The sequence below is a fragment of the Gigantopelta aegis genome, chromosome 1 (assembly GCF_016097555.1).
Source record: "Gigantopelta aegis isolate Gae_Host chromosome 1, Gae_host_genome, whole genome shotgun sequence".
Lineage (NCBI taxonomy): Eukaryota > Metazoa > Mollusca > Gastropoda > Neomphalida > Peltospiridae > Gigantopelta > Gigantopelta aegis.
In genome coordinates this window covers 22086034-22105329 of record NC_054699.1, presented here as the reverse complement: position 1 = coordinate 22105329, position 19296 = coordinate 22086034, and the positions used below count along the sequence as shown (strand labels likewise).

The following is a 19296-nucleotide window of genomic DNA, read 5'->3' as shown; positions in this document are numbered from 1 at the left end:
ATTATAATGAGCCATTTCATTTCAATTTATTTTCGTGGTTATATCCAATTAAGGTTCAATCATGCTGTCCTGGGCACACACCTCAGCTATCTGGGCTGTCTGTCCAGGACAGTGGGTTAGTTGTTAGTTGGTTAGTGAGAGAGAAGAGGGTGTAGTGGCCTTACACTTACCCATTAAGCCCTTAAGGACTCGCTCTGGGTTGGAGCCAGTACCGAGCTGCAAGCCCTGTACCTACCAGCCTGTAGTCCGATGGCTTAACCACTGTGCCACCAAGGCTGGTATAACAAGCCATTGGTGTCTTGACAGTCAGATCTGAAGGAATCAGATTTGATGGCTTTTAACACCTGCATACAAACTGGCTTATATATATATCTATGCCAGGATATTGGGGGCCGAGGGTAGGGTGGAGATGCAGCCTTGACTGCTCAAAAGACATCTAAAGATATTACAGTAATCAAATTTGTTTACAAACTTTACCTTTCCAAACAGCGTTTTAAACTGCAGCTCAATTTCACGTCTTTGCTGGTTGTTATGGGCGAGCATTATGCGAATAATGGCAGCTTCATCCGTACCTGAAAGTTAATCACAATGCTGTTGTCAATGTCTGCATGTTAACAGTAAGAGTCAATGTCTGCATGTTAACAGTAAGAGTCAATGTCTGCATGTTAACAGTAAGAGTCAATGTCTGCATGTTAACAGTAAGAGTCAATGTCTGCATGTTAACAGTAAGAGTCAATGTCTGCATGTTAACAGTAAGAGTCAATGTCTGCATGTTAACAGTAAGAGTCAATGTCTGCATGTTAACAGTAAGAGTCAATGTCTGCATGTTAACAGTAAGAGTCAATGTCTGCATGTTAACAGTAAGAGTCAATGTCTGCATGTTAACAGTAAGAGCTAAATCTGAACAACAAAAAGTTTGTTTTGTTTAACGACACCACTAGAGCACACTGATTTATTAATCATCGGTTATTGGAGGCTCAAACATTTGGTAATTGTGACATACTGTCTTAGAGAAGTAACCCGTTACATTTTTCCATTAGTAGCAAGGGATCTTTTATATGCACCATCCCACAAACAGGACAGCACACACCATGGCCTTTATTACACTGACGGGGATCGATCCAAGCGAGCATTAAGCGAGCATTTTACCACTTGGCTATGTCCTGCCCCCTGAATGAGAAAACTTGTTTAGTTTCATTTTGTTTAATGACACCACTAGAGCACATTGATTTATTAATCATCGGCTGTTGGATGTCAGTTATTTGGTAACTTTGACGTATAGACTTAGACGGGAAACCTGCCACATTTTTTCATTAGTAGCAAGGGATGTTTTATATGCACCATCTTACAAACAGGATAGCACATACCATGGCCTTTGATATACCAGTCACAGTGCACTGGCTGGAATGATAAATTGCCCAATGTGCCCACAGACGGGGATCGATCCCAGACTGCCTGTGCACCAGGCGAATGCTTTATCGCTGAACTACATCCCAGCTTCGATGGTTTTCTAACAATAAACCTCAAAATGTATTGTAGACACTGCATTTTTTTTTCCCCCACAGTAAGGATAGCCCATACCACTGCCTTTAATATATCAGTAGTGATGCACTGGCTGAAACGAGAAATAGCCCAATGGATCGATTCATCTGGGATAGATCCTAAATCAACCGAGTACTTTACCACTGGGCTACATCCTGTCCCTGAATGACAAAACCATTATCATAATTGAAATCGCATCTCTACACAAAGTAGAGACCAAGGGAAGTTTTTACAAGATCGTGACAACTACCATGAATGACTGTCACATGCTTTGACCAGAAAGGACATATTCAGTGTTTTATATAGAGGAAACAGGGCAGATGCAGGATAACACTTTAGGGAGGGGACCAAGGGCAAAAGGGAGTATGGACCAACTCCCTGAAATGAGGACACCAGTTTGGTAATAGTTTGATATCCTTGAAATGAAAATTGTAAACAAACGGTTTTAAAAAGTGGCACATCAAGTTTTAAGGGGGATCTGCCTGTAAAGGGGGTGGGACCAGGGGACTCAACCCCCCCCCCCCCAAAAAAAAATTATTAAAAAAATTCAAGTACCTCTTTTTTTTTTCTTCTTTTAATTTTTTTATGGGATACTCTTATTCCGTTAGTCTTCCAACCCCATGCTAAACATTTCTTGGATCTACCCTTCCCTTAGATCCACCCTTGTGAAATCTTTTCAAAAAGCAAACATTTACCATTAGCTGGGGATGGAGTGAAATAAGTATGAAATGTACTTATACATATTCATTCATTTATTTCAACTTATTTTCGTGCTTATATCCAATTAAGGTTCAAGCACGCTGTCCTGGGCACACCTCAGCTATCTGGGCTGTCTGTCCAGGACAGTGGATTAGTTGTTAGTGGTTAGTGAGAGAGAAGAGGGTGTAGGCTAGTGACCTTACACCCACCCATTTGAGTTGTTAAAACTTGCTCTGGGTGGGAGCCAGTAACTACCAACCTTATTTCCGATGGCTTAACCATGACACTACCGAGACTGGTAGTGTACTTTCACCCCTGCGTGTGCTATAACCTCACCGTGGCTCAGGGGTGTAACATTCTCTTTGAGAATGGCCAATACAGCACAAAATTGACGTTTTTAGTAAAATCAGTATCTATCTCTGATATTTGTATTTTTACACAGTCCTTTACACTGTGTTTTTATTTACCTGTTGAATTTTTATATTGATGTTGAACATCACTTTGTTTTCCCCATTACCATAGTTTGACACCCAATAGCTGATGTATTTTTCGTGCTGGGATGTCGTTAAACATTCATTCATTCATGTACTTTCATTCATTCATTCATTTCAACTTATTTTCATGGTTATATCCAATTAAGGTTCAAGCACGCTGCCCTGGGCTCACACCTCAGCTGTCTGGGCTGTCTGTCCAGGACAGTGGGTTAGTTGTTAGTGAGAGAGAAGAGGGTGTAGTGGTCTTATACCTACCCATTGAGCCCTTAAGAACTTGCTCTGTGTTGGAGCCGGTACCGGGCTGCGAACCCTGTACCTTCCAGCCTGTAGTCCGATGGCTTAACCACTACGCCACCAAGGCCACTGTGTACTTTCATATGAATTAAACTCTAAATAATGAGTCATGCAGCCTTGACCTCTGATCTTTAATTATAGCGGATGTTTTAACAATACATGGCAACAATGACAGGTTCACAGCATCAAGTCCTTAACTTATGACACATTCACATATTATACAGTAAAGTACTCTTATAAGAAAGATGCTTAGAAAGAAAGAAATGTTTTATTTAACGACTCACTCAACACATTTTATTTAGGGTTATATGGCGTCAGACATATGGTTAAGGACCACACAGATTTTGAGAGGAAACCCACTGTGGCCACTACATGGGCTACTCTTTCCAATTAGCCGCAAGGGATCTTTTATTTGCACTTCCCACAGGCAGGATAGCACAAACCATGGCCTTTTTTGAACCAGTTATGGATCACTGGTCGGTGCAAGTGGTTTACACCTACCCATTGAGCCTTGCGGAGCACTCACTCAGGGTTTGGAGTCGGTATCTGAATTAAAAATCCCATGCCTCAACTCGGATCTGAACCCAGTACCTACCAGCCTGTAGACCGATGACCTAACCACGACGCCACCGAGGCCGGTCAAAACATGCTTAGAACGAACTACTGCACAGAAATTAGAATGAACTGATGGTAAAGTCCTGGTTTATCTCCCTATACATTAATAACCGACTAATGCAAATATGTACAATGAACTACTGCTATAATGAACTAACTATTATGCAAATATGTACAATGAACTACTGCTATAATGAACTAACTATTATGCAAATAGTACAATGAACTACTGCTATAATGAACTAACTATTATGCAAATATGTACAATGAACTACTGCTATAATGAACTAACTATTATGCAAATATGTACAATGAACTACTGCTATAATGAACTAACTATTATGCAAATATGTACAATGAACTACTGCTATAATGAACTAACTATTATGGTTCCTTCTGGTTCGTTGTAAGAGTACTTTACTGTCTATGAAACGAGTATGTTAATGAAATATTTCTAACTTCACATGACAAACCTACCAACCACAGTATTGAAAAGTACTACAGGCTTAGCGTTTCCCACACACTATATACTCACGAGTCACATGAATAAATGTGTTTGTGTGTGTGTTTGTGTGTGTTTGTGTGTGTGCACATGCACATGTACATGCACATATACACAAATTAAAAAACTGACTGAAATTCAATCATTTCACAAACTGACTTATCTTACGACATTGAATGTAACACACACACACACAGAGGAAAACAGAGACAAAAGGAGAGAAAGAGAGAGAGAGAGAGAGAGAGAGAGAGAGAGAGAGAGAGAGAGAGAGAGAGAGAGAGAGAGAGCGAGAGAGAGAGAGAGAGAGAGAGAGAGAGAGAGAGAGGGAGGCTTTCACACATTGAAAGAACAGTCACACACTTAAAATGTATTTCCGTTTTAATGTAGTGTATTCAGAAGAGAGGACAAACTTCAGTGATACTAAACAGACCATGAACACCCTTCAGGCACTCGATTTGATGAACACACTACTGTATGCATATTAATTAAAAGAGGGGGTCTTCTTACATAATAAACACACCATGGTACGCATATTAATTAAAAGAGGGATTCTTCCTACTCTGATAACACACTACTGTGTACGGTATCATTAAAAGGCACACTACTACGATTTGATAAAAGACATTCTACTGTATGTATGGTACGCATATTAATTAAAAGAGGGGGTCACTCTTACATAATGAGGGATTCTTCCTACTCAATGAACACACTACGGTATATGCATATTAATTAAAGGTACGCATATGGTACGCATATTAATTAAAAGAGGGATTCTTCCTACTCTGTGAACACACTACGGTGTACGGTATGCATATTAATTAAAAGAGGGATTCTTCCTACTCAATGAACACACTACGGTGTACGGTACGCATATTAATTAAAAGAGGAATTCTTCTTACTCAATGAACACACTACCATGTATGGTATGCATATTAATTAAAAGAGGGATTCTTCTTACCCAATCCTTTCATTGCTTTCCTCAAGCCTTGGGCAGCTTCCTCCTTGTTGAAATGTGGACAAGCAACAATAGTGGGCTAAAACACAAAATTATCATAATTATAATACACGTTTGATCATCTAGTCTTTATTACATATCCATTTAATCTTACTATAGTAACAAGCTTTATGAGAGCAATACATGTCCCCTACCAAGCCCAACAATTTTTCGTATCTCTAAATTTAAGGGACATATCTTTGTGAAAAGTAGATAAATCACCATGAAAAATAAACTTGATCAGTAACAGTAGATAGTAAAGAAATATTAAAAATTTCATCTCAATATCTTCAGGCATTGCAAAACAAAAGTCTGGAATTTTTTTTTTAAATCTCCTAAGTTCAAGGGCAATAACTCCATCAAAAATGGGTAATTGGCAATGAACATCAAACTTGATCTGTCATAAAGCGGTACACAAAATTTCAGGTCAATATCAAAAGGCCTTCTAATAAAACGGTCAGGTAAACAACTTTTTACATCTCCTAAGTCCAAGGGCCATAACTCCATCAAAAATGGGTAAATCACCGTGAAAGTCTAACTTCCTCTGTAACAGTACACGATAAAGCTAAATACAAACTTACAGCTCAATATCTTGAGGCTTTCTAAAAATAACATCTGGGAAACTATATGTGGGACAGAAGGATGGAGATGAACCTATAGTCCCCTCTGGATAGACCGGTAGAGGACTAATAAAGACTGTAATAAAAAATTTATTTATTGAACATATATGTGTAATACAAAATCTTGCATGTGTATTTAATCTTCACTTAAATGACATCATGTTCCCAGGAAGGATGCCCAATGTTCTGCCAATTCCACAAAATTCAGCTAACTTTCCAGACGAAGTAAGTTGTGTTATATAATTAAACTTTTGTTAATCATTTATATACAAAAGTTAATATATAATAATTAAATATAGCACCACATACCAGTTGTTTTTCCTCCCATGTTATTTATTGCACTCGTTTATAGTGTAAAAATGACTGGCATGTAATTCTGTGTATGTACATGTATACAGCAAAAAAGAAAGAAATGTTTTATTTAACGACGCACTCAACACATTGTATTTACGGTTATATGGCATTAGAATATGGTTAAGGACCACAAAGATAGTGAGAGAGGAAACCCGCTGTCGATACTTCATGGGCTACTTTTTTCGATTAGCAGCAAGGGATCTTTTATATGCACCATCCCACAGACAGGGTAGTACATACCACAGCCTTTGATATACCAGTCGTGGCTGTAACAAGAAATAGCCCAATGGGCCCATCGACGGGGATTGATCCCAGACCAACCGTGCATCGGGCAAACGCTTTACCATTGGGCTATGTCTTGCTCCCAGTGCTGATGAGTCCAGTGGTGTAATGTGTACGTAAATGTAAAATTTAAACAGCAGAATTTACAAAGCCAATTAAAAAAAAAATGTATACATAGTTACACATAGTTACAGGCCCCAAAATTCATTTCAGGTAACCCATTTTCTATTGGTGTAACCTGTTATATCCATGTAAATGATTCCATGAATTTTGCGCAAAAACAAAATTGGCTACATAAAATTAATTTGTGCGAATAACGCATGAACAAAACAATTTTCAGAGGCCTGTAGTTATAGAGGTGTTACACAAAAACAGAGGCTTTGTAAATATGGCCCATTGTTTTTGAAAGAAAGAAAGAAAGAAATGTTTTATTTAACGACGCATTCAACACATTTTATTTACAGTTATATGGCGTCAGACACAGATTTTGAGAGGAAACCTGCTGTCGCCTACATGGGATACTCTTTCCGATTAGCAGCAAGGGATCTTTTATTTGCACTTCCCACAGGCAGGATAGCACAAACCATGGCCTTTGCTGAACCAGTTATGGATCACTGGTCGGTGCAAGTGGTTTACACCTACCCATTGAGCCTTGCGCAGAACTCACTCAAGGTTTGGAGTCAGTATCTGGATTAAAAATTCCATGCCTCGACTGGGATCTGAACCCAGTACCTACCAGCCTGTAGACCGATGGCCTAACCACGACGCCACCGAGGCCGGTCATTGTTTTTGTCATTGTAGTATGTGTAGAAAAAGGGGGCCGTATTCAACATACAACAGGCGGGGTGGTAGTACAAACAATCATTCCTAGAGTACTGCTGAAGCAATACACATCCCCTACTGTGCCCAACAAATTTTTGTATCTCTTAAATTCAGAGGCCACTAGAGCACCCTCCAACTCGCTATCCGTTTCTTCTTCCGTATTACTGTTGTTAATAAATATGTGTCTTTCTTCATTTACCAACGGCTCAAACTGATATGGCAAAATGTTTTGCAAACGAACATTCATTTTTTTTGGTAAGCTCTGCTAGTCTTGGATTCTTTGTGAGCGGTACCGACTAATGCTAAGTGTAAGGCTTCAGATCAAGCGACTTGTTTCTGACGTCACAGACCACGTGATCGCCTTGCTCATTAAAGATCGGCAATTTCCGCTAAGAGCTCGTATCTGTTTTTTTACGGAGATATTTTAAGTCATTAATTTTTTTTTTTTTTTTTTTTTTTTTTAGGGGATTCAATTTATAATTAATTTTACATGCTTGGTGCCAAATATAGTTCACGTGACATGTTTCCTTTAAATAATCATCGGCTATTAGATAGTCTTAAGACAGGAAACTTGCTCCATTTTTCCATTATAAGCAAGAGATCTTTTATATACATCATCCCACAGACAAGAAAGCACATACCATGGCTTTTGAGATACCAGTCATGGTGCATTGGCTGGGACGAGAAGTAGCCTAGACTGACCATGCATAAGGCAAGCACTTTACCCACTGGACTGAGTCCCACCACTACATATAAAACAAATTCATTAGCTTCCACTTTTATGTTTTAGCTGTTAAGATCAGTTTATTGAGCACGTCTGACGCTGGCAAAAAATTTAGCTGGTTTCCTCTCAGTGGTAAAGTGTTCGCTTGATGAGTGGTCGGTCTAGGATCGATCCCCGTCGGTGGGCCCATTGGGCTATTTCTTGTTGCAACCAGTGCACCACGACTGGTATATCAAAGGCTGTGGTATGTGCTATCTTGTCTGTGGAATGGTGCATATAAAAGATCCCTTGCTACTAATGCAAAAAATTTAGCAGGTTTCCTCTCTAAAACTATATGATAAAATTTCCAAATGTTTGACATCTGATAGCTGATTATTAATAAATCATGTGCTCTAGTGGTGTCGTTAAACAAAACAAACTGTCACTCTAATGCTGGCGAGGGGATGTTTACAAAATACTCAGCTGTACAGAGTGAACACCAGGAATGTTCAATGTCTGCTCAGTAATTTATTCACTTGAGTAATTACACGGCAAATGTCAAACGTCTATTTATACGACCAGCATAATTTGTGTCATTGTGAGTAATTATATACCGCAAAGCTGCCCACACGTGTTTAATGTATTTTTAATGTACAGTAAAGTACACTTATAATGAACATGCTTAGAACGAACTACTGTATAGAATGAACTGATCTGATCGTAAAGTCCTCTTCCTATACATTAATAACCAACTTGTACAAATATGTACAATGAACTACTGCTATAACGAACTATCATGGCCCCTTCCAGTTCGTTATAAAAGTACTTTACAGTATTTGTCATCATAGAAGTGGAATTGAAATTTATCTAATGTCTTATCAAGGGTGGATCTAGGAAACATTTTAGATGGGGTAACAATATCAAAATGGAACATAGACCAACCCCTTAAAAGGCCCTTTAAGGGCACACCAATAAACAAAATAATTAAAAGAAATAGCCACTTGCAAAAATTTAAATTATAAACATTGTTTTAAAAAAAAGGTAATTTTTATAGTGGGTGGTGGGGGCACTTCATAAGGGTCTTCACTTTAGATCAGCCTCCATTTGTATTATTGTATTACCAATGTTTTGTGTTTTTTTCATAATATAGAATATAAAAGATCCCTTGCTGCTAATTCAACCCCTGCAATTAAGAAAATGCCCACGGCAAAAATAACATACCATTGATACCCAAAACACCCAAAATATAGTCTAAGGCAAAAAAGTGCGGTGGAGAATAAAAAACTCCACGGCAATCTCCATGGCATTGCTGACTGCCGGGGCAATTGCAGGGGTTGCTAACTGAGAAATATTACAGGTTTCCTCTCCAAGTAAAGACTATATGTCAAAATTACCAAATGTTTGATAATAATTTATTAATTAAAAATCAATGTGCTCTAGTGGTGTCATTAAACAAAATAACTTTTTAACCAAGTACTAGTGTTTGCATGTGCCATTCTGTGAGAAGATGCATATAAAATAGTATTTACTGCTTATTCGGCAAGAGTAGCTTATGTGGCTGATATGATTTATATGACTGCTTAATTACTATGAGTACTGTGTGTAAGATCAATTATCTTCCTTCCATCTCTAACTGAAGTGTCATAACCGGTACCGGCTCCTACCTAAATAGTTTTAACAACTCAGTGGGTAGGTCTAAGGCCACTACACCCTCTTTTCTCTCACTAACCACTAACCAACTAACCCACAGTCCTGGACAGACAGCCCAGATAGCTGAGGTGTGTGCCTAGGACAGTATGCTTGAACCTTAATTGGATATAAGCACGAAAATAAGTTGAAATGAAATGAAATGAAGTGTCATAATTAACACTTAATAGTCATAGATTGTCATTTAAGAAACAACATCTCCTTTCCTCTTCTACCTAATAGTTTTGTATGAGGCATTGACATGGCCACACTTTTAATGGGTGGGGGGGGGGGGTGAGGGTGGAGAGGCATCCACCTTGAGGGGGGCACCACACTGCCTATGAAGCATATTATGGTGTGACAGGCAGCTGCAACAGCAGCTAGTCACCTCTAGCCCTCCCCTACAACATATCAATAAGGGGAAGGCTAGAGGTCACTCAAGCTAGTATAAGAGGTGGTGGGGTAGGGGTGGTTGTGGGCTGGTGGAGAAAACAAGAGAGGTGTGATTAAGGGGCGAGGTAGACATGGCACGAGGCTCCTTTGTAGCTATTTTGTACATTTCTATATACAGTGAAACCCCTCTAAACAGGACACACTCTGGACCAAGTAAAATGTCCGGTGTTAAGAGGTATTCAGTTTAGAGACTTTAAGCTCTGTACTGATTTTTAAAAAAGGACTGTGAAAAATGTCCGGTTTTGAGGGAATTCCGGTTTACAGAGGGTCTGTATAAGCTTGATCAAGTGACAGGTGCAAATTTTCTCCTATTTTGTTTAGAAATAAATAATTTATAAACTTATAACCATGCTCAGCTAATGCTCTCCACTATCGATAAAATGTCAGATCTGACCCTGATCATGACTCATATATATATATATGATTGGTTATGTTATCAACCGGCTTATCTGTTTCCGCTGGGATATCTAGTACATTGTATCTTAGCTTCCATGGGCTGTTGACACTAAAACATATCATTTATCACAGTGTTCAAGATTGCATTTAACATTCCACATTACTAAGTCCTGTAGGAATCAGCTTCAGGCACAGCTGGGGGGGGGGGGGGGGGCAGGGTTGCACAACCACCCATCAGACATGCAAAATTTCAACTTAATATATCTAGAAGAATTGCAAAACAAATATTTGGAAAACTAGATGGACTGATAGACAGACGGACAGAGATGAAATCTATAGTCCCCTCCAGTTAGATGGGTAGTGTTTCTGCCAGAGGGTAAAATGGGTGTGGCACCATACCCAAAATTTTGCAGATTTTTTTTAAGTTAACCGTTTGACAAAATTAATTACTCTTTTCATCACTGTATGATTTTCTTAACCCTAAGCCTAAACATAACCCATTTTCTTTCTGGAGGAATCCCCCCCCCCCCCCCCCCCACTCCATACCCCCAGTTGACTGTGGTTGTATCCAATTCCATAGCGCCATACCCAAAAATTTCTTTCTGGCAGAAACACTGCCCATCCACCCAAGCACAAACCATTCACCCAACCAAGCACACAATATAACATCTTTAAAACAGCTGAAAATTGTAATCTAAAACATTGTTATTTTGTTCTCTAGATACTAAGTCATTGCATGTGAGGCCACCCAAAATTAAATTTCTCACCCCCTTCTAAAAAAACTCTCCCCCACCCTCTACTTCAGTTTTCCTTTCTACGGGCATATTACATTTCCAGCAAAACCAAATGCAAGAACTTTTTAAATTAACAGCTATTCTGATAAATTGTTAGCATCATAACTCTTAATTTCCTGATATGGAATGTTCATGTAACACCCTTGTCCATGATGGACATTTGTCCAACTTTTACATTAAAGGAACATTCCTGAGTTTGCTGCATTAAAAGATATTTCCGACTTATAAAATATTTCTACGATTAAACTTACATATTAATTTTTTTATTTTTTTTTAGAATATCAGTGTCTGTATATATTCAATGTGTTTCTGGTCAACTTAATATTTATAAGAAGTCCAAACTGGATTTTGTCTTCAAATAATTTCGTATGTACGAAAAAAATATATTTTAGGAAATAAAATGACATTTAACATGGTACAAAAATTAGAACGATCAGAAACAAGTTTAATATACAGCCAGTAATATTTTATGCAAAAAAATATATTTTATATGTAATTACAATCGTTAAAAAGTCTCTGTTAGTCGATAACATCTTAAAAATTGCAGCAAACTCAGGAATGTCCCTTTAAGCTAGCATGTTACCTATTTTCTAGGTCCAGCTGGGACTAGATGGACATTAAACCCAGACTAGTACCATCCATTGACCCTTGCGATAGGAAGTACATACTACCAACATTACCATTGTTCACATTTAATTAATCATATTAACAACTGGACATTATACATACATGTAGCAGGGGGGGCGGGATGTAGACCAGTGGTAAAGCATCCACTTGATGCGCGGTCGGTCTAGGATTGGTGGGCCTATTGGGCTATTTCTCGTATATCAAAGGTCGTGGTATGTGCTATCCTGTCTGTGGGATGGTGCATATAAAAGATCCCTTGCTACTAATGGAAAAATGTAGCGGGTTGAAAAGAGTAACCCATGAAGTGGCAACAGCAGGTTTCCTCTCTCAGTATCTGTGTGGTCCTTAACCATATGTCTGATGCCATATAACCGTAAATAAAATGTGTTGAGTGTATCGTTAAATAAAACATTTCTTTCTTTTTTGCTGTATACATGTACATACACAGAATTACATGCCAGTCATTTTTACACTGTAAACGAGTGCAATAAATAACATGGGAGGAAAACAACTGGTATGTGGTGCTATATTTAATTATTATATATTAACTTTTGTATATAAATGATTAACAAAAGTTTAATTAAATAACACAACTTACTTCGTCTGGAAAGTTAGCTGAATTTTGTGGAATTGGCAGAACATTGGGCATCCTTCCTGGGAACATGATGTCATAAAATATTTCCTTCCTTCCTGATACATAGCAGGCATAATATAATATCCTCATAGTTTGCCATTTAACTATATTTAATTTTAATACCAGTGTTCTGACACCCATCATTACAGGCCCTGGCCTACCCTTTCACACCACTGAGCTTATAGATTATGGTAGCCCAACTCCCATGGCTAGTGATATTCAATTTTGGGCTAGTAAATAACTACTATTGCCATGCCCGACGGCTAGTGAAAAAATTTGTTAAATGCTGCATATAAGTCTATTTGATAAACATAGCATAATATATATGTAGCAATATATGTATATATGTGTTGCGTGTGCATGTGTGTGCATGTGTTAGCTCATGTCACTGGCCTCGGTGGTGTCTTGGTTAAGCCATTGGACATAAGGCTGGTAGGTACAGGGTTCGCAGCCTGGTACCAGCTACCACCCAGAAAAAGTTTTAACAACTGAATGGGTAGGTGTAAGACCATTACACTCTCTTCTCTCTATCACTAACCACTAAGGAAGGACTTTCCTTTGGCACTATCACTAACCCTAACCCTAACTATTTGTGATAAGTATTAATAGTAATGTTCTTTATACCAACAGTGTTAAAGGAAAATCCTACCACCACTAACAACTCACTGTCCTGCACAGACAGCCCAGATAGCTGAGGTGTGTGCCCAGGACAGCGTGTTTGAACCTCAATTGGATATAAGCACGAAAATAAATTGAAGAAAGAAGAAAGCTCGAGTGACCTCCAGCTCTAACCCACATATGAATATCAATAAGGGGTAGCAGGTAGGGCTGGAGGTGACTCAGCTAGCGTGTGCATGTGTGTATAGGTAGTGGAATGGCTTTCACTTTCAGGATCTAACAGGAAGGAAATGTTTTATTTAACGACGCACTCAACACATTTTATTTACGGTTATATGGCATCAGACATATGGTTAAGGACCACACAGATATATAGAGAGGAAACCAGCTGTCGCCACTTTATGGGCTACTCTTTTCGATTAACAGCAAGGGATCTTTTATATGCACCCTCCCACAGACAGGACAGCACATACCACGGCCTTTGATATACCAGTCGTGGTGCACTGGCTAGAACGAGAAATAACCCAATGGGCCCAGCAACGGGGATCGATCCTAGACCGACCGCGCATCAAGCGAGTGCTTTACCACTGGGCTACGTCTCGCACTGGATCTAACAGAAACAAACTAATACCTTTCCTTGGTATGGTCCCGTTATTCACTGCTGTTTAAAAATATACCGCAGACGGGTTTTTTTTTTAATTATTATTATCTAGGGCAAGAATTGCCCAAAACCGGTAAACACGAAATGTGGGCGTGGCCATTTTTACTTTTTTAACCTGTGCGCTAGAAATCTAACTGTAGTCTTACCTGTAGAACTGGGGACGCCATTTCGTGTGTGTTAGTTGATATTACTGTCGTACGACCTTCTGCTAGGAATGTAGTGAGTATTGCGAAACTGATACTAGGCCAACATTCGACGTTGTGCCTTTGAAATAAAAAAGAATTCTATTTCACTAGCGTAATGTGTCACGTCCGTGTTATCGAGAAAAGGTCATACCACTTGCTTGAAAGGGGTGAAAGCATACCGGCATACTATTTATAATAAATCGACGTCTGTTTCGCCTTCCACTGTACAGGAAGAAATTAGCGTCGACCCACCCCGAACCCCACTCCCACTGCTCAATGTGATTTTTCTTTCCTTCTAATTTTTCTTTTTTAAATATATTTTCCGGGATAGCATGACTCGAACCCCTTTAGCTCGAGTCACCTCCAGCGAGCTATTTCCTTAAACACAAAGGGGGCGTCCATAATAATGATAATTTTCAACATTTTCACAAGTGTACAAAGAGTACACTTTTGACCAACCCCTCCCCCCTAAAAGTGTACATCCCCCAAATGAAAAATGTTGATCGACATTTTTCATTTTCAAAAAAAGTGTACGCTGGCCCCTTAATCCCCTTATTATGGACGGCCCCTAAGCAACATGGATGGCTTGATAATCGAAATACGACATATCGGTTATCAAAATGGTGGCTAATGAAGTTTGTTTTGTTTAACGACAACACTAGAGCACATTGATTTATTAATCATCGTCTATTAGATGCCAAACATATGGTAATGTCGACATTAAGTCTTAAAGAGGAAACCCGCTAAAAAATTTCAAATTAGTTAATTTAGTAGCAAGGGATCTTTGATATGCACCACCCACAGAAAGGATAGCACATACCACGGTCTTTGATATGCCATTCATGGACCACTGGGTGGAACGAAAAATAGCCCAATGGGCCCACTGACGAGAATCGATCTCAGACCAGCCATACATCAAGCGAGCGTTTTATCACTGGGCTACGTCTCGTTCCCTGGTGGCTATTGATGTAACATTTTAAAAATATTTTAAATTTTTGTTTGTTTGTCATACTCTGGGGCTGGAGTGGGATCTACCTCAGTCAGTAGAGCACTCGTCCAAGGTGCTTTCGTCGGTGGACCCATTCTCTGAGTGGATATTTTCCGCCCCAACCAGTTCATCACGACTAGTATATCAAAGGTCGTGGCATGTGCTGACCTATCTGTGGGAAACAGTATATATAAATGATCCTTGGCTGCTAAATGAAAAATATGGCTAGTTTCCTCCAAGACTACAAGTCAAAAGTACCAATTGTTTGACATCCAATAGCCAAACCGGCCTCGGTGGCAGGCCATCGGTCTACAGGCTGGTAGGTACTGGGTTCGGATCCCAGTCGAGGCATGGGAATTTTAATCCAGATACCGACTCCAAACCCTGAGTGAGTGCTCCACAAGGCTCAATGGGTAGGTGTAAAACCACTTGCACCGACCAGTGATCCATAACTGGTTCAACAAAGGCCATGGTTTGTGCTATCCTGCCTGTGGGAAGCGCAAATAAAAGATCCCTTGCTGCCAATCGGAAGAGTAGCCCATGTAGTGGCGACAGCGGGTTTCCTCTCAAAATCTGTGTGGTCCTTAACCATATGTCTGACGCCATATAACCGTAAATAAAATGTGTTGAGTGCGTCGTTAAATAAAACATTTCTTTCTTTTTTTCAAATAGCCATGTGGCTAATAAATCAATGTGCTCTAGTGGTGTTGTTAAACAAAACAAACTTTAAACTCTAATGACAGAGCGGGACGATGCAGTCTAGGATCGATCCCCATCGGTTGGCCCATTGGGCTATCTCTCATTCAGTCAGTGCTCCACTGCTGGTGTAACAAAGGCTGTGGTATAAATGTATGAATCGGGGGTGGGAATTCTCCTTGGATCAGCTGTTTTCCTCTCATTGAACATTGCATTTCCTCCAAAATGTGTCAGATGGCACAGATTTTAACCTAGGATTTCAAGAATTTCCGGGATCCCTGTAGATTTCCCATTTTTTACAATTCACCAATTCCCACCCCTTATGAATGTATAAGGACACCCCAGCATGAAAAATTTATTAGCTATTGGATAACAAATTGAAGTAAATGCAAAAATTCAGTGATAAGATAAGAGAAGATAAGATAAACTTTATTGCATATAGACATTCCACATTTGGAACTGGATGCAAAACATGTATGCTATTTACAAGATATATTTGTACAAGCATGGCACAGACAAACGGGATACTAAACTAATTATTGGTTAATACATGTTCATGTATAATCATAAACAAGTTTACACACAGCACCTGCACAATCAGGATTCTGGTTTTGAATAATAAATATAAATTTGTCATGCACAGACATCATTTTAAATGTGTTATTTTGTAAAATTATATATTCATATAGTTTAGAGCATGGAGTATTATATTTCATATGTATTATGATGTGGTGATATTCATCTTCAATCAGATTGCATTGATTACATAATTTTTATTCTACTGGAATAAAGGGTTTTGTCGGGTTTATCATTGGGTTTTTTCGAGTTTATCGTCCAGTCTCAACTTTGAGTTTGTGGTTGCTGAGACATAGTTTAGTAAATTGTTTGCGATGTTCTGGATGTATACAATGTATTAAGTATGGTTCTAGCTGTATATTCTGTTTGCTACGACACCATATAACCGTAAATAAAATGTGTTGAGTGTATCGTTAAATAAACCATTTCCTTCCTGTTTGTATAGTCTGTACGTTCTCATCCTGTTACTAGATCCATCTCTTTTGACTGGAGCAACAAGATTTTTGCTACAAAAAATCTAAATGTTTAGCTTTAGTCGCACTTATAAGACCAGCGGGATAATTTACAATGCTTCTTTCTTGGTTTAAATTAACAATATAGCAATAACGTTTATGTAGCCAACCAGTGTTTTTCTGTACAATGTTAGTACATTTAAAAAAAGAGCATATTGTAATATTACATTGTTAGTATGCTAGTTAGCATGTGAGAGTAAATATTGACCATTCTTTTAATAGTTAAGTATGTTATGGAATGTAATCAAATTAACCAGTAATGATTTGTGTGTGTGTGTGTGTGTGTGTGTGTGTGTGTGTGTGTGTGTGTGTGTGTGTGTGTGCTGGGGATGGTCAGTCTCATTATTTTGATGATGCATTAATTAGCATTATTTAAATTTATTTTTCAGACTGCATGGGACTTGTCCAGCCAATGGATACTCACATGAACAAGGAATTCAAAGAGAGAATAAAGCAACAGTGGTGCGAGTGGTTTAAGTCGGCAAAGCGGAACTGCAGAGGGAATTATGTGCAGACCTGTCAACCTTTAGTCAAGAGAAAGCAGGAGGTGTGTGTTGAAAAAGCAGGAGATTTTGTCAAAAAACAGGAGATTTTTTAACTTCACACAATTTAACCCAAAATCGCAAGGTTGTTGTCAACATCATTACAATAAGTTATATGAACACTACATAATGTCATATATACTTGTTAACCTTAGATCTTGGCATTAATTTTTTTTTAATTAATAATTTTTTTTTTTTTTTTTAAATGTGTGTATATATTTCTTTTCAAAGTTTAAATATCATTATGATTTAATAAAAAAAATTTTTTTAAATCTCTTTTATCCAAAAATGTTAAGAACATTAACAAGCAATTAAAAAATTTAATTAGTACAATTACGGCATTACACTTACAGGTTATGTTACATCATCATTTGTGGCTAGTGTACCCAAATTGAAGTACCCAAGACAAATTTATATAAATCTTATAAATTAATATTCAGTTTTTACTATAATAAGGAACAGTGGTGTGCTACTTATTTAAAATCATTATAATGATACAATAAACATTGTATTTCCATTAATCATAAGTAAAACCTCATTATGGACATTGTGTGAAATATACTGGAATTATACCCATTTCCGTGGTTAACTTTATATCAAACACAACATTTATTAATTGTACAAAAAAAAATCTATTGAAGTGTACCCTTGTTACCAACATTTTACTGCACAAACATACAAAATTAACTGACACAAGTATGTTTATATAGCTAACTGGTCTTTTCCTTGTCTTGCTGTGACATGTGATTCTAACATACATAGTGTGTATTGCTGTCAACCCTGGGCCAGAGTCTGGCACTTCAGATCCATCATAGTTACTTCCCTGATGTTATTTTGGCAAAAGGGGATTGATATTTTTTTTATGCTTACAAAAATGTCATTTAACAGGAGAAATTGTCTCCTGCACAGGTTGTCAAGAGATTTGATCAAATACCAGGAGACTCCTGCCAAATCCAGGAGGGTTGACAGGTCTGATTATGTGCAATCAACAAGACAGAACATTATAGACTGGATACGTGTCGCATGGGAAGCTGTTGAGGAGGGAACCATCGGGGGGCTTTTAAGTCCTGTGGGATTTCACAACCATTGGATGGAAGCAGAAACTATCTGCTAAGTTCTTGCTTGGTCGACGATGTTGGACTGGAAATTGAGGAAGTGCCACCACATGAAGAGATTGAATCCGGAGTTCATTTCAATGATGAGAATGATGATACCGAGGACATCGAGTTTGTTGGGTGGGACCAGGATGAACTTGACATGTGATTATGTACTTTCACTTTGTGTACTGTATTTTGTGCTGGATTATGTGAGTGTTCATACAACGTTGTAAAACAAATAAAAAAACGATATTCTTTGGATGTTGAAGTGAAATTTATTGCTGCTTTTGTTTTTTTATTTATTGATAATTTTCAGGTTCTTTTACTCATTAGTGAACTTTGGATTTTTTTTTTTTTTAAACTGGCCCCATGTCTGGAAATAAGCCCACCCCCAACAATGCTACAAATGAGTTGTGTTGCCGCCCTGGGCTTATTCCCGGTCAAATACGGTAATAAAAGTGGGTATAGACCAAGTTCAGCTCTAGAAGCCCAAATATGGGCATAATTGCTTAATTGTAGTGTTGACTTGCAGAATTTTAAGTGATGAACTGTCTGAGGGAAGGAAATGTTATATTTAACGAAGGACTCGAGACATTTTATTTACGGTTATATGGCATCAGACATATGGTTATGGACAACACAGATATTGAGAGAAGAAACCTGCTGTCACCACTTCATGGGCTACTCTTTTCGATTAGCAGCAAGGGATCTTTTATATGCACCATCCCACAGACAGATAGTACATGGAATGAGAAATTGCCCAATGGACCCAATGACGGAGATCGATCCCAAACCGACCACGCATCGAGCGAGTGCTTTACCACTGGGCTACATCCCGCCCCTGATTGCTTAATTGTAGTGTTGACTTGCAGAATTTTAAAAGCAGAATGTCAAGTGATGGACTGTCTGT

At 38.4% G+C, this 19296-nt stretch overlaps 2 long non-coding RNA genes across 2 annotated transcripts; one reads left to right on the top strand and one right to left on the bottom strand.

Annotated features, from left to right (window-relative positions):
• Positions 1-476: 476 nt before the first annotated feature.
• LOC121366893 lies at positions 477-14113 on the bottom strand. The gene is made up of 3 exons (XR_005957268.1): positions 13937-14113; positions 5105-5180; positions 477-572 (listed from the first exon to the last, which is right to left on the bottom strand). It is a non-coding gene; the product is annotated as an uncharacterized LOC121366893 (long non-coding RNA).
• On the top strand, positions 13887-18664 carry LOC121366971. The gene is made up of 3 exons (XR_005957286.1): positions 13887-14009; positions 17137-17294; positions 18199-18664. It is a non-coding gene; the product is annotated as an uncharacterized LOC121366971 (long non-coding RNA).
• The last annotated feature ends 632 nt before the right edge of the window (positions 18665-19296 follow it).